We start from the raw sequence: 12,202 nt of genomic DNA on the forward strand, positions 1-12,202 counted from the left end.
CAGTTTGGTCAGAAATGTTTGAGAAATGAATTAACGATAAAAAGTTATGTTTGAAGCAGATTGTGAAAATCTTTGAATGCCATAATGAAAAGTCTAGACATAACCCCAAGTTCAAAACAGAACTTTTCAAAGTCTATCCTTCCTCCCAAATTCCCCATTTCTGTTAATGTACTATCATTCTCTGTGTCATGACCAGGATGGAAACTTCAGAGTCATCTGGGACTTTTACTTCTGCCTCACATCCTATACCTTTCCTACAGTCTCGTCCCTCTCCAAATTTATCCCCCATAGTGTCAGGGTAAACCTAATTACTCTTTGCCATACCAAGTGCCTTCCCTCGGTAAATTATTTCCTATTTGTCAGGTATATAGATTGCTTTATACCAAATAGCTTTATTTGCATGCTACCTTCCCATTAGATTGTAAGCTCCTTGAGGGCAGAGGCTGGGTGTATTTTTGCCTCTTTTTGTATCCCCAGTGCACAAAGCTGGGCACTTAGTAGGTACTCAATAAATGGTTAGTGAATTGAGTAAATGGCCTGAGGCTTCATATTCAAAAACGGGGAAGCAAATGGGGAAAGTGGAATCTCTCTCTTATAGCAAAGAAAAGAGTACTCCATTTGAAGGCAGAGTATCTGCATTTGAATCCCAATTCTGCTCTTTACTACCGATGTGACCTTAGACAAGTTAATTTTAAAGTCTCAGATTCTGTAAGCTCACATATATATGTGTATGTGTGTATACACATACACAAACTTTTTTTTTTTCTTAAAGAGGTAGTTAGACTAAATTATACATACAGTATAGATCAAAATCTATGATACTGCTGTCTCCCCTAAAGGATTAAGGACTGGGCACCAGAGTAATGGGGAACCAGACAAGGGTATACAGCCCAAGGAAAAAGTTGATGAAGTAGGGTTAAGTGGAGGTTCTGGGCAGGTGTTAGCTAATAGGGGATTTAGGTTAACAAAGTATTGATTCACTGTTTCACTGAATCAGAAGACTTGAGTTCAAATCTTGACTTAGTTGTTACTCCTAGGGAACCTTAAACAAATCATCCCCCTGAACCTTGCTTCCCTCTGTAAAATAAAAGGAATGATTACATGAACTTTAAAATCCCTTCCAACTATAAAATTCCATAATCACATACTAAAATAGATCTGAGATATCATCACATATTGCATTACTTAAAGAAATGAAATTAAGAAGCATCCAAAAGACAATGGGGAGATATGTGGTCTAAGGACAAGTGGAACCCTTGTTTTGTTTTTTCGCTTTTTGGAAGGCAATTAGGGTTAAATGACTTGCCCAAGGTCACACGGCTAGTAAGTGCTAAGTGTGTCTGAGGTGGGATTTGAACTCAGGTCCTCCTGACTTTAGGGCCAGTGTTCTACTCACTGCGCCACCTAGCTGCCCCAATAAAACCCTTTTTAACTCATCATTTTAGGGGAGTCAGAATGATACAGTGAAGAGAACAGAATTCAGAGTCCAAGGCTTGGTTTTAAACTCCACTGTGATACTGACCACCTTAGTGACCTTGGATAAATCGCTAAACTTCCCTGGACCTCAATATGATCAGTAGAAAGAGTAACTTAACAAGGAGGTTCATATATGAATAAAATCAAAGGGACAAGCCAAAGGGGGAAAAAAAGACGAGGGGGAGAAAGATAAGGGTGAAGAGCCCTTTGTAACTAGGTCTGTCTGGGCACTTTGCTGGGGCATCACTAAGCCAGAAGAGATTTGTGCTTAAACACAGGACTGTCTTATTAGGAAATTAAGCCTAGTTCATCAGAGGTTCAGGTTTCACCTAGAGCAGACCTCCTTAAACTTTTTCCACTCAAGAGACCCCATTTCACAAGGTTGCTGTTTGACTGTTGTGTGGCCTGAGTGCAAAGTGTGCAGGCTTTGTGTTTAGTACCAAGGCTGCAGAGAAGTTGCTCAATGCAACATGGGTAAGCGCTTCCAGAAACACCTCAGATTCATTACACATTTGATTTTTAATTAATTTTTGGTCACTGCACATTCAGAAACCTTTTACTGTGGCCAAGTTTTTTCACTACTCCATATGGGGTCTAGAGCTTAGGAACTGGGTCCATGGAACACCAACAGAGTCTTGGAAGATGATGAGGTGAATGTTCTGAGGCCTAGCTAAGTTTAGCCTATTGAAGCTACCTCCCTTTCCCAAGGGTGTGCCCCCTTCGGAGGTCACACCATCTGACAAGAACTTTCTAATGAAGAGCTCCAAAAGACTAACTCCTTTTATTTTTAGAGCCAAGTGGGTAATTTCCCCATCTGAGAAATGACTCTTATTGCTTGGCTGGATTCACCCTAGATACAATGCTGTGTCCCAAAGGAGCTGTCATGTCAACAGGCCCTAACGAGAACAACACGTTTCAAATATACAAAGTACATGAACTTGGCCTGCTGTTTATGACCCTTGAAACCTTTGCACAATAGGCTTAAGTCAGGGGCTTTGGCTGTAAAATCACAGGGACTCATGCTTGGGAAGAGGGAGAAGATGGAGAAAATGGAAAGTAGGAGAGGTATATGTATATATTGCAGGGGTGCCCAAACAATGGAGCAGGGCCTATCTGTTCACCTCAATGCCTTACTTTCAAAGGCTCCCTACTAAGTTTAAATGTAAGGTCCCCTGTTTAGCTTCTAAAGACCTTCACAACCTGTAATATCTTTCTAACCCTAGTCAATATTCTTCCTCAGCTAGCTACTCTACAATCCACTGGGCTTTCTTGCTGATCCTCACACATGATGCTCAATATCCCATCCTGCATTGTCTGTTCCCCAAGACTGTCCTTAACACCCACATTTCAGAATTCCTTAGTTCCTTCAAAAATCTGTTCAAGAAACACAATTTGACCATGTGAGGTTGTTCACAGCAGGGATCATCTTCTGCTTTTCTCTGTACCCCCAGCACTTAACACAGTGCCTGGCACGAAAGCTCTTTCAGGGCTGAGACCATTTTATATCTAAGTATCCCCAGTGCCTAGCACACTGCTTGAAACATCTTTCATCAGTAGGATGTTTGCTGATTCACTGATGTCCAAGTCAGCCACCACTGGGGATGCCTTCTTCTCTGTCACAACTGCCTTTCTGAAGTTTGCTAATATCCCCAACAGGAGTCAGAGAGTCACCAGCTACAAAGTCCCTTTTCTACCCTGAAACAAGGGACTCTAAACAGAATAAAGCTGTAAAGGCCCCCTGAAACCCTCCAGTCTCATATGTGAACAAGAATGTCCTCTCTAACATCTCTGACAAAGAGGCACCTTTGCTTTAACGGCTTTCATGAGAAGAAAGTCTTGAGCATCTTCCCAAGACAATTCATTCTAATATTACTAGGAAGTTTTCCCATATATCAGGTTTAAACCTATGCGTTTTCATCTTTCCACCATGGCTACTGTTTCTACCATCTGGAGTCCAATAGGGTTTCCATCTAATCCCTCTTTCCTGACAACCCTTCAGATCCATGAAGCACATGAGCTTTTCCTACTTCCCACAAGTCCTTTCTCAAGGATAAGTTTCTCCAGCTCCTTTATTTGGTCCTTAGGTAGGATGATCTAGAGGCCCTTAGGTGTCCTTGTGTGCTGTCTTCCCTTGGATGTTCTTTGGCTTAACAATGTTCTTCCTGAAATGTGCTCAGAACAAACATGGGCACCCCAGACTAGTATGTGACCCTGTAGAACACATTACCAATACCTCTCTATTCTGGGTTATCAGGCTCTGTTAGGTAATCAAAACAATAAGGGAACTCCTACTTACAAAAAAAGTTAGTGTGAAGGGGAATGCTAGTATTAGGTTTGAAATAAAGTAGAAATAATGACTGACATGGATAACAGAGCTTACAATTTAGAAAGCATTTTCTAATGTACTGTGTCTCGCTGAATCCTCACAATTGCCTCAAGATGTAGTTAGAGCAGTGGTAGAGGGAAGTAAGTTCCCCTCTTACAAAAAGGAAACTGAAGACCCAGAAAGAAGGAGTAAGCTATCTACAGTCACAGAGCTCTGAAATAGCAACAATAATTCAGAAGCAGCAGCATGTCTTACTGGACAATGGAATCAGGAAGACTCCAATGTTCAGATCCTGCCGGTAACACATTATCAGCCACATAATCCCTCAGTAATCCAAATTACCCTCTAAGAGTTTAGGTAGCAATCTGGAGATTTGCATCTGTTAGTTACCAACATGGATGAAATTATGAGCCAGTCATCCCATGGGTGGGAATTTATTGTGGGAGATGCAGCGAGGAACAAAATATACTGAATTAGATGTAAAGTCAGAGGTCCTGGAATCAAAATACTGCTGCCATCACTTTACTTTTCAAGTGACTTTGGACGAGTCACTTCCCTTGTCTGATGTGCAGTATCCACATCTATAAATTCAGGGGGCTGAGGCAGCTACGTAGCACAGTGAACAGAACACTGGCCCAGGAGTCAGGAGCACCCAAGTTCAAATCTGGCCTCAGACACTTGACACACCCACTAGCTGTGTGTCCTTGGGCAAGTCACTTAACCCCAATTGCCTTGCCTTCCCCATTCCAAAAAAAAGAAAAAAAAAGCAACCAACTAAATTCAGGGGGATTAGAGTGGATGACCTCTAGACTTTTTCCTAGCCCTTAATCTATAATCCTATGAAATAAATAGAAGGAAACAACAGAAATACCCAAGCAACTGATGATACATTCAATGAAACACAATCTGTTTCATCAAGAAGGAAGATAGGCTGTATGAACTGAATGACTGATTAACCAGACACAGGTTCAAGTCCTGAACACAGAGCGGTGAACTGTGTTTGGTGAATCTCTTCCTCCTTAAAGTGGGGAGGTAATAATATTAATCAAAAATATTATCTATAAATGTCCTCATCTATATGGAGTGAACAAGACTTAAACTACTGAGAAAAGAGATCTCTGTAAACCTTAAACATTTAAATTCTAGTATCCTTAAAGCCGTGGGACAGTGGAAAGAATGATGGATCTGAAGTCAAGACATCTGGGATGTCTATCACATACTATCTGTGTGACCGTGGAGAGTCACTTCCCCTCTTCTGGTCTTCATCTGTAAAATTAGAGCTAGACTAGATCAGGGCTTCTCAAACATTTTCCACTCACTCAATACCAGCTTGACCCCTTTTTGCATTTCCTTGGCATTGTGTGATCTGAGGGCATGCCCAGTGCAAAGTGCACCTTCTGTGTGTTCAAAACCAAGACTGCAGTGAAGCTGCCCAATGCAACATGAGCTCTGCCAGAAACACCTCAGATTCATTACACGTTTGATTTTTAATTAATTTTTGGTCATTGCATTTTCAGAAACCTTCTACTGTAGCCAAGTTTCTCCAGACCCTATGTGGGGTCACAACCCTCAGTTTAAGAAGCACTGGACCAGATGACCTTGAAGGACCCTTCTCAGTCCTAAATCTACTATATTGTGATCCTATGAAATATAGAAAGATATAAATGGAGAAAAAGGACAGAAGTAGAAGTGCTATATAAACATTAATGTATGTGTATATAAACATATCTTCTTTCCCCACTAAAGTCTTAATGTTATGTTAAGAATCAGCTAAGTGGTACAGTTGGATAGAACACCTGAAGTGAGGAAGATGTGAGTTCAAATCCAGCCTTCAGACCCTTATTAGCTGTGTGTCCCTGAGCAAGTCATTCAACCTCTGTTTGCCTCAGTTTCCTCAACAGTAAAACAGGGATGGTAACAGTATCTAAACCATAGGCATCAATGCTCATAGACTGCTTAGCAAAGTGTCTGGCACATAGTAGGTGCTGTATAAAAGCTTATTCCTTTCCCCTTCATGCTTCACCATGGCATCAACCACTCATGACCTTGAGTTCTTGGGCTGTGATAGTCAAGACCTGGAAATCCTACCTTACCGGCCAGGTTCCAATTATAGAATGTGTACTCATCTTATGAGATTAGTCAAGGTAAGACTTGAAAAGCTTCCCCATAAAAAAGTTGTTCAAGGAAGGGAAGGGAGGAAGGCAATGCTTTTCTCACAACTACAAATGCAGAACAATAGTCAACTAAGAAGTGGAGAGACTAGGATATTCACCAGTCAAGCCTAAATACGATGGAAATCACAGCATACATCTTCTAAGGTTGTGAAGTCTATATAATATAATATTATACAAACACACAATCATAATGATGGGAAGATTGATAGCATAAATCAGAGGTGTCAAACATGCTGCCCAAATGTGTCCGGAACTAGAAAAATAAAACACAGATAATGTTAGTTTGTGGTTTTCTAAAGCAATATATAGACCAAGAGGTTCCTCATGTATGGTGTAGTGGCTTCCACTTCTAATTGACTTGAGTGCCACTGGTGTAAATGATTGAAAACCACCACTGATGTTTATAAATATATTCAGTTATTTCAGTCGTGTCCAACAATTCACGACCCCATTTAGGGTTTTCTTGGCAAAGATACTGGAATGGTTTGCCATTTCCTTCTCCAACTCATTTTATAGATGAGGAAACTGAGGTGAACAGGGTTAAGTGACTTGTCCAGGGTCATATAGCTAGTAATTGTTTGAGGCCACATTTGAACTCAGGTCTTCCTGACTTCTAGCTGACCTGTTTTTTAATCATAAAGTTGATAAATACACATGAGAGTTGTCTGACTTTTTTACCTCTTTCCCTAACTTTTCTATAGTCTTTTGATCTGGGTACTAACTAGATAAATCTGATTTTTGTTGTTGTTTGGATATTTTCTGTTTTGTTTTTAAGGACTGGGTTGACAAGGGGAAAGGGTAGCTAAATTCAGAGAAGTTTCTCATCTAGAAGAGACTAGAAACAGCTAACTGAATTGTGTGGATAACCTTTAGCCTAAAGTTTGGGGGCACCAGGGAATACGGCCCCAAGAGAATGGTTTATGCCTTACAGAGGGACACAGCATTCTAAATTCCTCTAAGGAAAAAATGGTGGTTTTCTAAGAGCTCAGGAGTCCTTTGGCAGTCTTCCCTCCTACCAGTGTTGTTTACAAATAAAAACCTCAAAGTTCAGATTAAAAAGGTCTTTAAAGAGATTCCAGCCCTCTCCCTTCCCCAACCCTTGCCTCTTTAGAAGAGTACAATACATGTGTTTATCTTGCTTCTAAGTAGGGGGATATTAAAATGCTTGAGGATTTTCTCCTCCTAATGCTGGCATGTTGGCTCTCATCTATTGTACGGCCATCTATAATGAAGTGAAAAAAAACAACATGAAATTATGGCTTTTAAAAATATAAGCATCTCTTCTGAGGTTTGAAGTCTCATCCCTTGAAAGGCAGCTTTTCTTTAAACTTCCAGGAACTGGATGGGATCGAAGCCCGTCTATTTAAAGGTCAACCAGAGATTCCTGTTGCCCTTGGACCAATGCCTCTGACACAAGCTTATTCAACACTTTATTCTTCACCGTGGTCCATGGCCACCGCACAAGTCAGAATTGTACAGCATTACGTCCCTAAAAAATATTTTGAAAGGGCAAGAGGAGACAAAGTCAGTCACTGACTGGTACCACCCTTTCTCCCCCTCTTCAGACAGTAAATTATGTTCAGAGTAGGCTCCTGCTGATTCATTTGTTGGCCCCAAAGTCACTAAGTCAGAGATCCAATACTAACACAATTTCATTTTTCTCCCTATTAATGTCTCTCTTCCCTAAAGCTTGGGAGGAAACTAGGCTGGAGGGTGGGGGTGGGGGTACTACAATGTGAGAAGAGTCCTCTTCCCTCTAGATTGATGAAGGACCACTAAAAAACTCATGAGAGGCAGAGTGGTATAATGGAGAGAAGGCTAGGCTTAGAAGCTTAAGAAACCTAGGTCCACCTCAGGTGCTGGTTGTGTGTCAAATAAGTCATAAGTCATGAGGTTCTAATCCTCAGTCTTCTCATCTGTAAAACTGGAGCAGTCATATTTTTAGCCTTATTTCACAGGGTTGCTGTGAGGGTCCAATAAGATAATGTAGGGTAACTGGATCCAAATCAGTAGGCATGTAGTCCAGATGCCAGGCATTTTGCTAAGCCAGGGAAGACACAAACAGAAAATAAAATGGTCCTTGCCTTTAAGGAGCTACTTTCTTTTGGGAGAAAACAATATGAATGTAATATAGAAAATTAAATACAAATATACACAAAGTAACCTCTGGGGAGTGGGGAGGGGGTTTGCAATGGAATAATTCTAAGATAAAGGACAGTTTGAAAACAACAGAACAGGTATTCCAGATGATCCAATGGAAGAGTAGGGGATGACGGAACTGACGCGATGAAGCTATGAAGGCCAGAGAAGGCCTTGGCAACCTATAACTCAGAATTCCCAGGGATTTCTGAAAGTGCCACTAGGCAAAAGATTTAACAGTAGTGATGGAAATGGAATTTGTAAGCAATATCATCTCGTCCAAGCTCATTGGTTGGAAACGGAGGCCCTGATAAGTTGACTTATCCAACCTACCAAATGAATAATTTCATTATTACTCTTTGAGAAAACGTGGCAAGTGTGGATGCATGTTGAGGTTTAGAGGGGAGAGATGGAGCCATGCTCAAGGAGGAAGGGTAGATAATGAGGCCCTTGTTCTGCACGATGGTCACATTTTTATAAAGCTTATATAAAATAAATCTGTAAAACTTAAAATGCTATATAAATGATGGTTCATAATATTACAGAGCTGGGTCTGGGAGAGAACTCAAGAGGTCATGTAGTCCAATCCACTAAATTTGTATATGGAGAAACAGGTTCAGGGAAGTTAAATGATTTGCCCAAAGTCACAAAGGTAAAAACTAATGTTAAAGGTGGAATCTGAACAGAGGTCACCAAATTCCAAGGCTTTTCTCACTGCACCCTTGAATTTCAGTTATGGTATTGTTGTTACAAAGGCTTCTCATTAAAAAAAAAAAAAAAGGTGTGTGTGGGGGGGGAAGAGGTTATTTCCCACTAAGTTCTTACCGTACCCTCAATTATAGATCACAATCTTATAAATTAAAATTGACATTCAAGGCCCTCTACGGTCTGCTGCTACCCTAACTCTCTAGTCATGATCATATACTACTTTTATTCCAACACTCCATCTTCTACATAAGATATGAATAAGGATGATAAATAGAATGAGTTCAAGGATAGTTCCTTGGGGAACTTTACTAGGGATCTCCCATCAGGTTGATGTAAATTTCTTAATCAACACTTCTCGGAAGCAGTAAGTCCCATCTAGCAATAGAATTATGCAAACCACTTTTTCCATTCTTGTCCAAAAACAGTGAAGAAAGATGCTGCTCTGGCTTTATTGTACTTATCAAACCAATGAAAATTATACTCACAAAGCTTTAGGATGTCAGAGTGGATGGACACATTAGGGATTATTTAATTCAACCCTATTATCTTATAGTTAAGGAAACTAAGGCCCTTAGAAGGAAGGCATTTTTTCTCAAGGTCCCAGAGATCATCAGCTGCAGAACCCTTCTACTTCTAGTCGAGTGCTATGGATACAGGATTGTTGTGTTTCATTTGACTTTTTAAAAAGGGATAAGGCTATAGAATTCGGGTGTGTTTGGGATGGCCACTTTCAAAAAGGACCCCAAAATGGGAAAAGAAACCATGTGCTAGGAGGAACTGATGAAATATCAGGGCTAGAATGAATCATTCTATAAGCATCTGATTAGTACTTACAATTCGCCAGGTGCTATGATAAGGAAACCAAGTCTCCAAATGGTTAAGTAATTTGATCAAGGTTACATAAATGACAAGTAGTAAAGGTGGCCTTCCAATCCATTTTTTCTGACTTCTGATTCCAAATTTATTGCTGATACTTTCCATCGAAAAACTGAAAATGATATAAAACAAATCCTGAAATATACCCTAAGATGGGAGAATACAAACATTATGCAGCCCCTATAATAAATTGGCAAATATTTTTAAAACAAACAATTCAAAGAGATTTTGTTTATAACCTATTTTAGGAGTGGAAAGAGCAAGAAAAGAAAAGGTTACTTCAATCATTTCAACTTTGTACCAGCTTAGCAGATGACAGAAAGGTATACTAGTCTTAGAGCTCAAAGATCTGGATTTTATTGTTGTTGGAAACTCACTCTAATAATACAGAGCAACTTAGTCTTCAAGAGTTGCCTGGAACTCAGTGATGAAGTATTCATTATATACCTTGCTAAGGGAAGAAATGTTTTTTTAATTGTCTCTGCCAAAAAAAAGGCAAGGGGAGGTGGGATGCCAACTAGGTAGGACAGTGAATAGAGCACCATCCCTGGAGTCAGAAGGATCTGAGTTCAAATCCAGCTTCAGACACTTGACTTACTAGCTGTGTGACCTTGGGCAAATCACTTAAACCCAATTGCCCTGCCTTCCCATCTCCCAAAAAAAAAAAAAAAGACTATAAAGATAGGAATGGGCTAGATTTTGAAGAACTTTAAATGTTGAACTGTTAGATCCTAGGAGTAAGTGGGAGACAAGAGAATTTGCTGGGGAAGAAGGGAATGTGAAGAGAGGCAACATGCCTTTTTTTTGGAAAATCACTTTGGTTGCTGTAGACCAAATCATGCCTCAGCTACCTTCTCCCTCTACCATTATGGCTTCCTTCTTCCATTGGTGTGTTTCTCCTGGAATCTGTTTTTAGGAAAGGTCCAGTCCAACCAACATGATACACCTACGGTGGGGTGCCCTGTTTCCTGTTTATCAACTCCTTTTAATGTGTTGTCTTCCCCCTAGTAGAATGCAAGGTCCTTGTATTTGTATCATTGACCTCTGGCACACTGCATAGCACAGGGTAATCCTTATGTATTTGACTGTGTGGAAGATGGTTGTGGACTTTGGTGCCTGGAGGGAAGTTCAGAGAAGCGTGGGTTTTGGGGCAGATTCAGTTAAAAAATGTCCAATGGATAGATGGTCACACTAGAGTTCAGAAAAGAAACTAGGGCTGGATAAAGAACTCTGGTCATCTCCCTTGAGATGATAATTGAATCCATGGAAGGTTGATGAAATTGCCAAGCTGATTTGCCCAGGGTCACACAGACAGCACATCACAGAGACAAGACTAGGTCTTCCTGACTTCATGGTCTATCTTGCATTCTTCAAGCACTTTTAAGTTTGTTTCATGAAGTGCTTTCCCTCAAAACAACGATGTTTCATTGTGTGGTAGCGATACAAATATTATTACTCTATGTTACAGGCTGCTAGGTGGCATAGTGATGGTCTTAGAGCCAGCAAGACCCGAGTCCAAATTCTGACCCAGACACTTGCTAGTGGTGTCACCCTGGGCAGTCACTTCAGTTTTTTTTTGCCTCAATTTCCCTTTCTATAAAATAGAGATTATAATTGTAACTTCCTCATAGGTTGTTGTAAGCATCAAGTGAGATGGCATGGGAAGCCTTTGCAAACCTTAAGCTCATGTGTATATGGTCACATGATAATCTGATGCAGGATTCAAACCTAGCTCTCCTGACTCCAAACTCAGTTCCCAAATTCTTGTCTTAGCACTTCCTGGCCAAGTGACTTCAAACAATTCAACTAGCTATAATTTTCTTATCACTATAACAGAGACAATAATACTTGCCCTAATCATTTCAAAGGGCTGCTGACAGAATCAAATAATATGAAAAAAGAACCTTATAAGGACACACACAACTACATGCATGTCATGCATTCATCATTTATTCTTTATATACGATGTGTGTACAATGCTAAATAACACCATCATCGGTAAATGCAGAAATTTAGGTTTGTTGTCAGGAAAATGTTATCCATTATAGTTAGCCAAAAGTGAACGGGCTGCATCTGGAAATAGTCAAGTCACCAAACATTGTTTAAGCACCTACTATATGCTTAGGCCCTGTGTTAAGTGCTAGAGATACAAAAAAAAAAAAAAAGGCAAAAACATAGTCCCTACCTTGAACAACTCACAACCTAATAGGGGAGAATGTAAATAATTAGGTACAAACAAGATACATAACATAATAATAGCTAACATTTAGATAGTACTTACTATGTACCAACCACTGCGCTAAAGACTTTACAATGATTATTTCATTTGAGGCTCACAACAATGCTGTGTACTATTTTATCCTCATATTAAGTGACTTGCCCAGGTTCAAAGAATCAGTAAGTGTCTGAGGATGGATTTGAACTCAGGTCTTCCGTGGTGCTCTATCACCTGCATAAGTGGAGTTAACCAACAGAGGGAAGGCACTAGCATTAAGAAGGATCA

At 40.1% G+C, this 12,202-nt stretch overlaps 1 long non-coding RNA gene across 25 annotated transcripts in view; it reads right to left on the reverse strand.

The window, feature by feature from the left end:
• LOC138155735 (uncharacterized) overlaps positions 1-12,202 on the reverse strand; it is a 175,220-nt gene that overhangs the window by 29,470 nt on the left and 133,548 nt on the right. For 2 of the 25 annotated variants that reach the window (XR_011166962.1, XR_011166950.1), the window contains exon 3: positions 9,658-9,811. The exons of the other annotated variants lie outside the window; for them this stretch is intronic. This is a non-coding gene — a long non-coding RNA (uncharacterized lncRNA). The remainder of the gene's footprint in view (positions 1-9,657; positions 9,812-12,202) is intronic. 25 annotated transcript variants of the gene reach the window in all.

The sequence above is a fragment of the Petaurus breviceps genome, unplaced genomic scaffold, assembly GCF_028583685.1.
Source record: "Petaurus breviceps papuanus isolate PSGF00001 unplaced genomic scaffold, PetGlider_PUasm1.0 98, whole genome shotgun sequence".
Lineage (NCBI taxonomy): Eukaryota > Metazoa > Chordata > Mammalia > Diprotodontia > Petauridae > Petaurus > Petaurus breviceps.